Consider the following 14,063-nt stretch of genomic DNA (forward strand, 5'->3'; position numbering starts at 1 on the left):
CACACACTAACTCTTAGGTACATCCCCAGACCCAGACACCTAGTCACACTGTATAGGGTCCATGTCCTCACCTAATAGCCACACACGGTGCCTATGGAGTTGCCCCATCACATTAGGGATGCTGCTATTCCTCAAAATGTAAGCGTCATGACCAGAGCCAGGAAACTTGGCATTCACATGGGAGATGTACTGGTCGGCCAAACACACCATCTGCACATTCATAGAATGGTAACTCTTCTGGTTTCTGTATATCTGTTCACTCCTGTGGGGGGACCACGGCTACATGTGTCCCATCAATGGCACCTATGATGTTGGGGATATGTCCCAGGGCATAGAAGTCACCTTTCACTGTAGGCAAATCCTCCACCTGAGGGAAAACGATGTAGCTCCGCATGTGTTTCAGCAGGGCGACAACACTCTGGACAACACGTTAGAGAACATGGGCTGGGACTTGCCTGATGCCATGGCCACTGTAGTTTGAAAAGACCCACTTGCCAGGAAATGGAGTACTGACAGCACCTAAACTAGAGGGGGGATTCCTGTGGGATGGCCGATAGCTGACATCAGGGCTGGCTCCAACTGGGCACACAGTTCCAGGATTGTGGCACAATCAAGTCTGTAGGTGACAATTACATGTCGCTCCTCCATTATCGACAGGTCCACCAGCGGTCTGTACACCGGAGGATGCCGCCATCTCCCCTGCCCCAACAGACGTGCACTATGGAGGAGAACAACGAGCAGAGAGTCAACCAACACTGAGGTACGTAAACACAACTTTATTCTACAATTTTTTTAAAGCGCTATGTGCCTGTATTAGTGTGTATGCAAGGCCTAGATATGTGTGACCCATTCAAAATTAATGCCAAGTGGCCCCCTGAAATGGCGGCTGCCTGACCTGTAATGTGGGACAAGGGGATATGAGGTAACTGCGCTGGCGTTGTACACCGTCGCGGTAGGCGGTTGAAGACCGCGGCACAATCCTGCATTGGTTAACATTGGACCCTATGGGTCCCAGGAGCCAATGACGATGTATGCCGGCGGTGACGGTACGCACTGCCGTGGACGTGACTGCCATTTTCTATCTGTTCACTCACTTGATACCTGATCTTCGACAGGAGAGGACCTACACTGCAAGTGCTGCTGTGACCTCAGTCTGGAAGAGACAATGGCTCTTGTGTCAGGGGAAAGGGCCCCTGCCTTCAGCACGGAGGAGTTGGAGAAACTAGTGGATGGGGCCCTCCCCCAGTACACGTTACTCTACGGTCCTCCAGACAAACAGGTAATTACACTGTGAACATGCCGAATGGGCAATGCCTGTGTGGAGTGGTGTGGATGGAAGATAGGGGGGGGGGAATGAGGCGTGCATGAAACGACAGTGAGTGCATGTGCGTCATGGCAAGAGTAGGGATGCGGGCCAATGACAGTGACGGTGCGGACGGTTATATCTTCTCCTTTTCCCCTGTACTATTCCTGTATGTCAGCGCCCACCAGAAGAAGGATATTTGGCATGCCATCGCCAAGGAAGTCCGGACCCTGGGGGTCCACCACAGACGGAGCACCCACTGTCGTAAAAGATGGGATGACATTCGCCGCTGGAGCAAGAGGACGGGGAGGCCCAGCTGGGGATGGCCTCCCATCGCCAAGGACTGAGGTAGTGGATGCCTTTCTCCACTGGTTCTGGATGGGGCCTGGTGCCCAGAGTGCTTCATCCTGCCAAGGACTGAGATAGTGGATGCCATTCTCCAATGGTTCTGGAGGACATGCACATACAACTACACACACTACACCCATAACACACACAACAGCAAAAAACACACAACATCCAGATACACAGCAGCAGCACACTCACACACAACAATGCAAAACACCACCAAGTGACACAACACCACTGCCGCAACAACACAAAAACATCCTTAAGAACACACCTCGATGTCACAATTCAATCATATAACATGTTACAACTCCAGAGACAAGTACACACAGTCAGACATCCAAACAATGAGCCATAGCACATACCCCAAAAACACACAGTACAACCACACAAAGGCACACCCTACTGCAAATTACACATCAACACAAACATCACACAATACCAACACAATTACATGTCCCCAACATATACATGCCCATCGCACAGCACACCCTTCACTGGGGGACAAATGCCTGCACACAAACACACATGCAGGCCAGACACAACTGACAGCACAACCACCACTCATACACACATGCTTACACACAAACAATATCAGCCATTAACAAAACTGCCTTAGGCAAAGAAAAGCAGGACAAAGATGTTACCTTTGAACCAACAACATGTTGGACCTGATAATTATTAAAATACATAAATATATATCTATATAAATATGTACAAAGGCCATAGGTCAGTCTAAAATGTCCAAGGGCAAAATGCACAAAATGTCCATGTCTGTGGCCCAACATGACTCCTGACTGCCATGTAACCATCACTGTTTGGGTCATCAAGGGGGCAGGCAGGCACCTCAGGGATGGGGGCAGAGAGGGGAGTTGTGCTTAGGTTTGGGAGGGGGATCCTTGGGTTTGGGGGAGCTTTGGTCGAGGCTTGGAGGAGGGTTTGGAACTCTTAGGATGAGTCACCTTCTTGGTGGGGGAGGGGCATGACTTGCAGGGGGGGCAGGAGAAGTCTTGGAGGTGGAATGGCTGGACTTGGGGAGGGACAGTGGTCATTTAAGGGTATCACAGGGTGGGAGAGGAGTAGGGAAAAGGGAAAACTCTGAGTGGAAATGCTTCTTACTCACACGGGCGGTCATGGCAAAAGGGATTGGAGGTGGAGGGAGAGGTAGTGCTTGTAAGAGGTGTCTTGGTGGATGTTTTGGGTGCATGTGGGAGTGAGGTATGCTTGTAGGTGGCTGTTGGGTAGGTGAGTGTGGACGTTTATGTGTCTTGGGAGGATGGCTGGTGGAGGTGGAGCGAGATGCCGTGGTGAATGGGTGACTGCCTGTTGAGGTGATGACTGCAGGCATGCTGGATGTTCTGAATGTATATGTGTCAGAAGTTGTGGTGGATTTAGTGACTGGGGTGGATGTCTGAGGGTCTGCTAATGTGCTGACTGTGGGTAGGATAGGAGTTGTGGCTGTATCAGTGAATGTGGGTGTGGTGACTGCAGGTATGTCAGCTGTAGTGTCTGAAGTGCTGAGGCGGTGCGGGTGTCAGTGCAGGAAGTGACTGCTGTTGTGTCTGCAGGTGGGTGTTGTTTGTGTGCATGTCTTTGGTGGGTCTTGTGGTGCTTGTGTTTGTTGGGCTACCTTTGGATGTTGTGGTGCATGCATGCTGGTCTGTCTGTGTGCTGTGGCTGGGTTTGGGAGGTGGGGTTTAGGAGTACAAAGGTGGAGGAGGTATGGAAGACAAAGAGTGACTGGCTGAAGTCATTGTGGAGGCCAGAGCCTGAAAGTATCTCTGTAGGCTTGCCAGTGCACAATGAATGCCCTGCAGGAACGCATTACTCTCCTGGACTTGAGTTGCCAGTCCCTGGATGGCATTCATGATGGTCAACTGACCCACAGAGATCGACCTCAGGAGGTCAAAAGCCTCCTCACTGAGGGCAGCAGGGCTGACTTGGGCAGGGGAAGAGGTGCCTGTTTTGAAAGAGACGCCCACTCTCTTGGGTGTGAGGGCACGGACAACTGGGTGGGGAGCTACAGGGAGGGTGGTGGTAGAAAGGGGGGTGGCAGACAAAAATGGTGTGGGGTGTTCCCAGAACGGTCTTCCACTGGAGGAGGATACCAAAGATGATGATGTTCGGGTCTCCCCCATGGCACTCACCTCGCCCTTCTGGCCACTGGGTCCCTTGCTGTCAGACACTCAGCAGTCTGGGTCCCGTGGCCATCAGCTTCCCTACTCGCCTGTGCCCCATCTCCTTCAAATGCTGGAGCTGATGCACACAAATAGAGAGAGGGAGGGAGAGAGAGTGAGAGAGAGAGTCATCATATTCCTCACATAAACACATAACAACATGCACAACTGTAGTTAGACATCTCCTAGCCAGGGAATCCCATATAGAATACCACAGTCCTACTTCATGTCACTGCTATCCACCCCTTCATGTCATATCTCTCACCGTTATCATAATCCATGTGAGGTACCACAACTGGACCCTCCCATCTAGTCATCTCTAAACCTATATCAGCATGCACATCATGCCCTTGCTAAAGCTGAACAACGGTCCTCATCCTGGTCATATACCCCTATTCACCATAAGGTACAGCAGTTGATAGATAACATCATATCATGCATGTTCACATTCAACTCCTGACATGTCCATGTCCCTAAAAATGTAACATGCTGGTCATGACAACTCTATTGACTAACTATACATCTCCTGCCATTGCTATCACATGCCTAGCTGAAGCCTCTGTACAAATTTTACACTATGGCTACAATCCATGATGAAGACATAACCTCCAAAATGTGAGCCATTGGGCGCTCAGGGTCCGAAGGGCACCCCTGCCACGTTGGCAGGACATCTCCAGCTAGGCCTCCGCGGTCTTCCAGCCCCAACGTCTCAGGTCCTCCCTCCACTGAGTATGAACCCCCAGGGTCTGCATATGCTTGGCGATGGCACCCCAGAACCTTCTAATCTGATGGGCGTTCATCTGCATGGGTGACACAGACACAAAGAGAAAGTCATGTACATTGGCACCATACCAATAGGATTGTTCAGTGCACAACAGGCACAGCAAATTGCCACTCATTCCCATCATCTTAACACACATTACTACACATCATGCCATCTGCATGTCTCAGCACCCACACTAATACACATGCAGTAAGCACCATCACACACAACATCTATCACACATGACTGTGGCATAGGACTCACCTGCTCCTCTGGTGCCCCATATAGCTGTTCATACATGGACAGGACCTCCTCCACCAGCCTCTCTAGTCCTTTTGGTGCGAAGGCAGGGCCCCTATCACCAGCACGACATAACATGATGGCTCACTGAGGCAGTACACAGCAGCTCACGTCATGGAGATCTTGCTGGCAACAGTGTCAGGAGTCAAGTGAGCAATACAGCAGAAAATGGCAGTCATGACTGCCACATACAGGATCTTCACCACCGGCAGTCATTGCCGTTGGCTCAAGTCTGCCAAAGGCAGCAATGTTATCCAATGGCAAGTTGTATGGCGGTTGCAACCATTACCATTACCTATCCAGTACAGTAGGTCAGGGACCTGCCATTTTGGGCACATTTCTTTGATGGAAGTTTTTACTTATCTATGCATTACACCTATTTCACCCCAAGAGCAGTATTAATGTATGCAGTGCATTATGTATGTGCAACCTTATGGTCATATATTCACTCAATGACATGATTAGGGAGTATAGCGACTCTGAGGTACATAGGCCACAGGTAGATAAAGATAGTTCACAATACTTATGTGTGAATAGTGCAGGACAGCTAAGTGTTACACACTTGTACACTAACATTAGTCTCATTACTACATTCCCATATGAATGTAAGCCACTGTGCAGCAATAATGCCGTAATCAGTGAATATCTATGGGCTGTACTGTATTTGTCAGAGCATAACTCATAGTATACTACCTTCATCTAGTAATGCTGCCATGGGGAGAGTGAGACACCTACCAGTGTACCGTCCACTAGTTGACCTGGAAACCATGGAGGACAGGCAAGTCATACAGACATATTGTCTGAATCGTCAGACCATGATGTACTCAGTTGGAGCCAGATCTGATGTCTGCCATTCTCAATCCCTATGGCATACCTCCCATCATTCAAGTCTTGTCAGTGCTACACTTCGGGCCACAGGATCTTTTCAGAATACAGAGGCTTTAACAGCTGGGATGTCTCAGCCCATGTTCTGTCTGGTGATGAAGGATGTACTGTGTGCATCGTTAAACACCTGGACAGGTCCATCAGGTTCCCCCACCAAAAGGATTTGGCCTAGGTGAAGGCAGATTTTTATGAGATGGGACAAATTCCTTGTGTGGTTGAAGGTATTGATGGCACCCATGTAGCCCAATTCCTTCCCTGTGCTAATGAACAGGTGAATATGAACAGGAAGAACTACCACTCAATCAATGTACAGGTAGTGTGTCTGGCAGACCAGTACATCTTACAAGCCACAGCCAACTTTCCTGGATCTGTGTATGATTCCTACATCATGCGTAACAGAAATGCCCCACATCTGATGGCATGACTGCAAATAAAGAGGGCCTGGCTGCTTGGTAAGTTAGTTTTGTTGTGTGTGTCTGTGAGTTATGTTTCCTGTCATCACAATCTACCCAGTACCACATACAACATTGGAGTTGTTGTTCCTTTGTGTACACAGGTGACTCTGGCTATTCAAATCGTCCTTGGCTGTTGACACCAGTGAGTTACCCAGCCACGCCAAGGGAACTCTGTTACAATGACACCCACGGGAGGACAAGGCGTATAATTGAGCGAGCATTTAGGCTCCTGAAGGCAAGATTCCGGTGCCTGGACCTATCTGGAGGAGCCCTCCTTTCCTCGCCCCAAAAGGTATGTCAAATAATCGTTGCCTGCTGCATGCTCCATAATTTAGCCCTGAAAGTCAGAGACCATTGATAGCAGGTGAGGGGGAGGCAGCTGGACCTGTGGTTGTAGATGGTGATATGGCAAGTGATGAAGAGGCTGAGGAAGAAGGAGCTTGTGACTTTAGGGAAGATCTCATCAATCAGTACTTCAACTGACATACAGGTATGTGAAGTGGAGCATATGATGTGTTGAATGAGCACAACTTGTAGTAGATAGCTGCCTTTACACCTCCCTGCTAGGTTCATCAGTGGTGGTGCATGCCTATGTGTAAGATGTGGATGCATACTGATAGTTAGTAAAGTGTACAGTATAATATATTCAGCTATTTCGTGTTTAGTTACGTCAGATCCTGACATACACTTCTGTAATGGTCTAATCAGTATTGAGGTATGTTTCATGGTTTCTCCTATCCTCTTTTCCTTCCACTCACTGATGTAGCCATGTGCAGTTTGGCTCTGCAACCTATGCTTGAGGTTCTCATTGTCATTAGGCACTGGTAATTGTTGACAGACATGATAGTAAAACCAGCCCGGTAGCTGATAATATGCACAGTGTGTTGTACCTTGCTAGTACTTCCTTCATAGAAGTGGGGTTGTGACAGCTTCACCCCTTCCTAGTACCAGTGGGGGGTGGTTGTGCAATGGTGTATTTTGTGTAAAGTGTAGTAAATGGCCCATGTGGGTGGTGGGCATCATGCCCTGTGGCATCACAATGGGTGGGGTACCTAGTGATGACTTTGGAACCTAGCTGTATTTGTATACTGACGTTGCTGTCCAAGTTGCAGGTCACTGTGTATTGTCAAAGGTGAGTGACAACTCTACAGTTATGGACCTATTTTAGTCTTTGGTTTAGGTACTGTGTTCCTCAGTGATGTTCTTTGTGTGTTCCAGGGGATAAGTGCATATGTGGCTATGGTAAAGTAATGTGAAGATCCTGAACCTGGTGATGAATAGTTCCTATCAGGGTGACCCTGCTTGACAGGTAGTCTACCATGACCATGACATTTGTTATATGTAAGTGTACTTAATATGCCACCATGCCTTCCATCCTGAGGGTACTCTCTGTCATGCTCTGTTTGCAGACTGGAATCCTGACAATACCCTGTTGTTACTCTGGATTTCACACTCACTTACATCTGGCCTGTGACATTTCTGTAATATTGTGTCTCCTGCTGAGGGTGCATCCCTCTGATGTCCATTACACTGGCTGTTCGACGCAGGGGGGCATGCCCAGACCACAGTTGTCAAGCAAGACAATTCTGGATGTTGAATTAAAGGCACACATACAGTAACAGTGCTCAGTGGTGATTTGTTGTGCATATCATAATAGTGATAGTCAAAATAAAGGTGCATAGATTAACAAAAAGGTCATGAGTGAGGTCATGGTAGGTGGATTCATCAGAGTAGTTGCTACAGCAGTTGGCTGTACAGGTCCAGTGTCCATTGGAAAATGGAGTAATGAATCAGAACAGTCAATAGGGTGTATCAGTGGCACACAAGGGAAACAAATCAGGTGAGGTTCACTTCCTGGCAGTGGGTTTGGTCTAGACATCTGCTCCAGCCGTATGCCTGGATGGACTTCCACGTTTGCGGGGATTCTTCAGCTACAGAGGAAGGGGTGTCTGAGGCCTGTGGTTCCACTGGCAGGGCCTCCATTCCACTAGCTGCCGAAATTGTAGTTGGGCCAGATGTTAGGGTGCTAGTGGCAGAGGCCTGATGATGACTGGAGAGACCAATGAGTGTGGTGTTGATGTCCCTCAGCACCCCAGCAATGGGAGCCATGTGGGCATTTTGAGCATGCCTCTGCTGCATGACTTCCTTGTTGTAATCCCTCTGTAGGGTTTGATTTTCCCCCAGCTGGTAATTACTTGGCCCATCCTGTCCTGGGAAAATTCGTATGCTCCTAGGACTTGGGAGATGGTTTCATGATCAGTGGAGTTCATTTGAGGCCCGTCCTCTGGCCCACAGATTCCTTCCCATGCACCCTACCTCCAGGTGCCTGTGCCCCAGGCATGGTGTGCTCACTCCCAGTGTTAGCAGGACCATCATTGTCTTGGGTGTCAAGGTTAGACTCAGGGGCACACAATTGGTTGAGCAGTCCTTGGGAAACAGGTTTGGGGGTGATTGGTTGGCTGTGATGTAGATGCCCAGGGGTGGAAGGGGTTGATGTGGGTATGGTAAGGCTGGGACTCTTTAACTGACCAGATGTCCCATATGAGCCAGGTTGTTATTACTTTTCCAGACATCCTGGTATGTTGTCCTTACTGGGGCCATCATCTTGAGGGGGATTGGCACTCTCTAGTATCCTCTTCATGGTAGCTATGGCAAGGTTACCTGTGGAGGAAGTGAGACACTGAGTCCAGGTTAGATTGTGTGGTTGGTTAAAAACCTTGTGAGATGCAAACAGTGGCTTCACATGATTCCCTCCAATGCCATTGACAGCTGCTGCACAGCATAGCTTTGTTGTAGATACTACTCTATGACTTGGTTTTTATTGTGCATGTTGGGAGCTGTCATATACGTTTGGTACAGTTTGCACTGCAGATGGGTTCTGGATTAGTCTGATATTTGGCATGACTGTTCAGCTCTTTTACCTTGTGAATGGACAGGCTTGCAAGATGTCACACCTGATAGCTGTACAATGCACAATGTTATCCTAGTGGGAACACAGTATGTGAGTTTGCAAAGGTAATAGTCCAGTATCTTGATGTTGTGCATGTGCATCGACTCTGCCATGTTACTTTCCAAGCCAGGTGAGTCTATTTCTGAGTTTGGACGTTGGATCTGTGGCCATTTTTGAATGGTCACTGAGCTGTAGCTGTATTTTGCTTTGGTTGCTATTTTGAGTGTGCCATTACATTGTTGTAATTGCTACGTACTGTTCCTCACGGTACAATCTAGATAGTGTAACTAGTACTTTAGTTGAACAGGCATTACATTTGTTGTGTTGAGCACATTCCAGGTTTTCACAATGATGGGTTAGTGCATTCTAAGAGTTGTAGTGATAGGTTTGGACCGTATTTCACGTAGTATTGGCAAGGACTGTGAGGGCAGTTGGGGTAAGCAGATGTGTGGCATGCAGGAGAGGGGCATTAGGTGACTAGGTAGGAGGGACAGTAGGATATTTAGTTAAATGGGGAGTATTTGGTGGTGAAGAAGCATGCAGGACAAGACAAATGTGTAACATGACTTTTGAGGGTACCTATCAGACTCCAGTCCCCCAGGTATTCCAGTTAGGCCCTCTGGATGCAGTATGTCCAAAACCTTCTCCTCCCAAGATGTGAACTGTGGGATAGGAGGTGGGGGCCCACTGTCAGTCTTCTGCACAGCAATTTGGTGGCGCAATGCCATGGAGCGCACCTTCCCCCGTAGGTCGTTTCTCCTCTTCTTGATGTCCACCCTTGTGCGTGAATGGTTTCCCACTGAATTAACCCTGTCAACTATCCTTTGCCACAACTCAATTTTCCTGGAAATTGATATTTGATGGACTTGTGGTCCAAACTGTTGTGGCTCTATCCTGACAATTTCATCCACTATGATTCTCAACTCTTTGCCACTGATTCATGGGTGTTTTTGTTGGGACATGGTAGGGGCTGTGTAGACGCTGTGTGGGGGTGTTGTGAGTGTTAGGATGCTGTGTTCTGTACTTGGTGAGGGGGTGGGTGCTGCATTGTGAGAGTGAGACGGTTGCTGCCCATTGTGTGTGCTAGTGATGTGTGTATTGCATTAGTTGTGCAGTTGTGTGATGCGTATGTTTGCCTAATGTGTAAAGGTGCTTTCTCTTAAATATTTCCTGCTCTTGGTGTATGTGGAGGGCATTTTTTTTGCAAAGGATTGTGGGTTGTGTAGCGGTGTGTTGCATAGTACAGCAAGTAGGTCTGTCAGGTGTGTGGATGTGTGTCCAGTGTGGGGTATTCAAACTATCCAGTGGGTGTTGTAGTCTGACAGTAGTGAGTTTTGACTACTCCGGTTCATACCTCCAATGGTTTTCCACCGTGAAAGAACCGTTGTGGTGATTTGTGGGTCGTAATCTGGAGGGTGGAACTGTGTCAGGCTGGCGGTGCTGGTTGTGGGACCGTCCTCCAGTGTCCTGGTGGTGTCGGAATTTTGGCTTTGTTTTTTTATGGTCTTCACAGTGTGACTCTTAATACAGCAGTCTGATTACTGCCAACATGGTGGTCTTTTGGCAGCCACCGCTGCGTCGGTCTGCCAAATAGACCGCCAAAGTCATAATGAGGCCCATAGTTATCTACCTTCCAGAAACTTTATCAGTTCAAAATAACAAACATAAAGCTGATGAAAAATAATGATCTACGATGGTCAAGGAGACCACTAAGAATCCTCTACAAGATGAATGGCCTATGTAACAAAATTTGTGGTTTCTAGACTTAAAATACAATCCTGTTCTTGGTACATTTATAAATAGAGTTTTATTTTCTTACTGGACAAAGACAGACCCAAAAGAGGGAGGCAACAAGAAATGTATTCAATATTTTATAGAGAAGCATCATCCTGGTCCACATACAAAATACTTGATACGGTAAATTTAAAAACAAGCAATGTCTTGACTTCCTGCTAAAGATACCCACAAAAGCCCACACAATTGGTACTATTGATGAGTGAAGAGTGGCGCCACCAAGTTTCATGAGGGTGAGCTAGCCTTGTGGTTACTGTAATTGACTATGAGCACACTTTAAGTATTGATACAGTTTGAGGTCCAAGTGATCTATTTAGGCTTTTATCATAAGACACCTGTTATTCAGGTGATTTATGTTACAGCCAGAAGTGATCATTGCAGACAGATGTTTGACTATGTATGGATTGTGCTTTTGAGAGCCCTAAGTATAGACCAAAAATAGCACTGTACAGGACGTGACATGAGATTAAATCTGCAGGAACTCCTCCAAATGAGACAGGTCTATTCTCAAGATCTGACTAGAAACATTGCTGGATAAAGCCAAGAAAGCACAAAGGGTGTAGTGTTTAAGAAGGGCATTGCTTTTTTTATTGGAGTTGGTTTTCAACTACTTTCTTAACAGTATTCTCCAGAAAAGGTGCATGGATTATTAGACAATAATTTACATGGACACCATGGTCTGGGTTAATCTTCTTGGAGAACAGAATGCTATGTCCTATCTTGATGGCACTCAGGAAAAAAAGATTAGCTATGCTAAGCATAAACTATATCAAGTAGAGGCTACACCAGATTGTTTTTTCATTACAGACAATAAGATGACATGGTCCGGGGATGGGTTGCTGTTGAAAGTTAGGAGCAGTCTTCCATATGTGCAGGTTAGAGTGAATACGGATATGATAACTTGATATTGGATAAGCAACCATCATTGGTCTGCTGTCAAATCTTGACAATGTTGTCATTTTAAACAAAATTGATTTTAGTGCACTTCTTCTTGGATTGTTTTTTGAGGTTTACACAGGTCAAAATCACCTTGGAGAGTGCACTATTTCTCATAAAAGCCTCACAGGTTTGGCCCTAAGGTACACAGCCTTGACCGCTGTCTTAACCCAACTACAGGTGTGATAGGGGAACATTATGGTCATTAGGTCTTCTTGTATCTGTGTTTGCCTCTACTTCGCCTTCTCATATTTGATGGGTTGTTGTTGGCTACTTATTTAATGAACCCTGGAGAGGGTGCTTAATTAAAATTGGATGGTAGGAGCTCAACAACAAAGCTGTGGTTAGCAGTTGCTGGATTGGGCATCAGGCTCTCTTGAAAAGTATCTATCAAGTAGAGCTTCAAAGATTTGGCAATGGTTTTAGAGGTTTGGCCGCATACAATGAGCGGTAGAGATCCAATCGAGTTGTCATAGTGTGTGGAATGAGGGAGTTGCTAATTAAGGTACATAGGTGTTCTTCTGCTCAGGATAGGTGGAAGGGGCCTTGAACAGATTCCTTTTGTGGGGGAATTAGGAAAGTCATGATCCATCCCCCATAAACATACGAAAGCATTTAGGAATTAAATATGTAGCTCCAATCTTCTCAAAATGCACCCAAAGGAACTTCATCATCTCCACAAATCCAGTGGGAGTGTAAGGAGCTAAGTGGGAACTGTATTATATCTGCATATGTAATTTCAGATTTTCAGATTGGAAACATGGCATATTTTCAGAGCCTTCTGTGCCACATCAAAGGTTGTGTGCAGCAGAGAGGAAATGTGGATTGTCTGCCCAGATCTTTCAACCACTTCCCAGGAGAAGGCTCAAAGCCTTATACAGTTGATTCTTGGTACAGTAGTTGGGTGCAGACACTGCATAGCCATATCCAAAGACAGGCTAAACACCAAGGGGGTTATTCCAACTTTGGAGGAAGTGGTAATCCGTCCCAAAAGTGACGGTAAAGTGACGGATATACCACCAGCCGTATTACGAGTCCATTATATCCTATGGAACTCGTAATACGGCTGGTGGTAAATCCGTCACATTTGGGACGGATTACCACCTCCTCTAAAGTTGGAATAACCCCCCAAATGTACTTCCAGAGCCCACTATACACAGTGGAACACTAGCATTATCTGGTCCTGAGCCCAACTAACTCAATTGGAGAAAATGTCCAACATATTCTAGAAGTAGAGGGACTTGCTTCAGAGTTTGGCAAAATGGCATGGTCTGTGCTGCTGCTGGCTGTGTTTTAACAAAATAGTGATTATACTGCTCTGGCGCAGTGTTACTTGCCAGAAAGACTAATTACTGGCCACATTACTTATCTTTTCGTATTTCTCTTTTATTTTTTATTTGAAATTAAATAAATCAGTATCAATTGTATAATTGTATTGTGTGTGTTGTAGTTAGGGAAGTTGATTTTAATATATGTAATTTTATTTTTTCTGTCTTTTTTCAATTTATATATTACATTTTGTTTAAATTTAGGTAAAACATATATGTATTTGTTTCTGTATAGTGCCATTTAATAATGTTTTAAATTGCACCGAAGGTTTGATTTAGATATTGGCAGACAAGTTGCTCCTTCACAACGGTGATTGATATTTTGTTCACCGAAATCTAAATCCCATTATATCCTATGGGATTTAGATTTTGGCAGACTGGATATCCGTCACTGTTGTGCAACGTGCCCGCCAATATCTAAAGCAGGCCCTGAGTGATTGAAACGTTTCACTAAATTAAAACGACTGTTCATACATTTACTGCTTTGGAAGTCCAACACTCCCCCTACTGTTGCTTAGAATGGAGTAGGAATAGTAAATCAAACCCTTCTGAAGACCAACACTTTCCCTAATGTTGACTATACTGGAACATAAATAGTACATTTAACCACTCCAAAGTCCAACACTTTCCCTACTGTTGCTTAAACTGGAGTGGGAATAATATACACTATTTTTACAGGGTCCAACAGTTTTCCTAATATTGATTAAACTGAATTTGTATTATTATTTCTTTATGTTTTTACATTTATTAATTTCTTGTTATTTTATCTTTGCTTTTTTAAAGTTTATATTATTTCTAGTGAATGTGTGGGATGTAATACTTTA

This window comes from Pleurodeles waltl, chromosome 2_2 (assembly GCF_031143425.1).
Source record: "Pleurodeles waltl isolate 20211129_DDA chromosome 2_2, aPleWal1.hap1.20221129, whole genome shotgun sequence".
Taxonomy (NCBI): Eukaryota; Metazoa; Chordata; class Amphibia; order Caudata; family Salamandridae; genus Pleurodeles; species Pleurodeles waltl.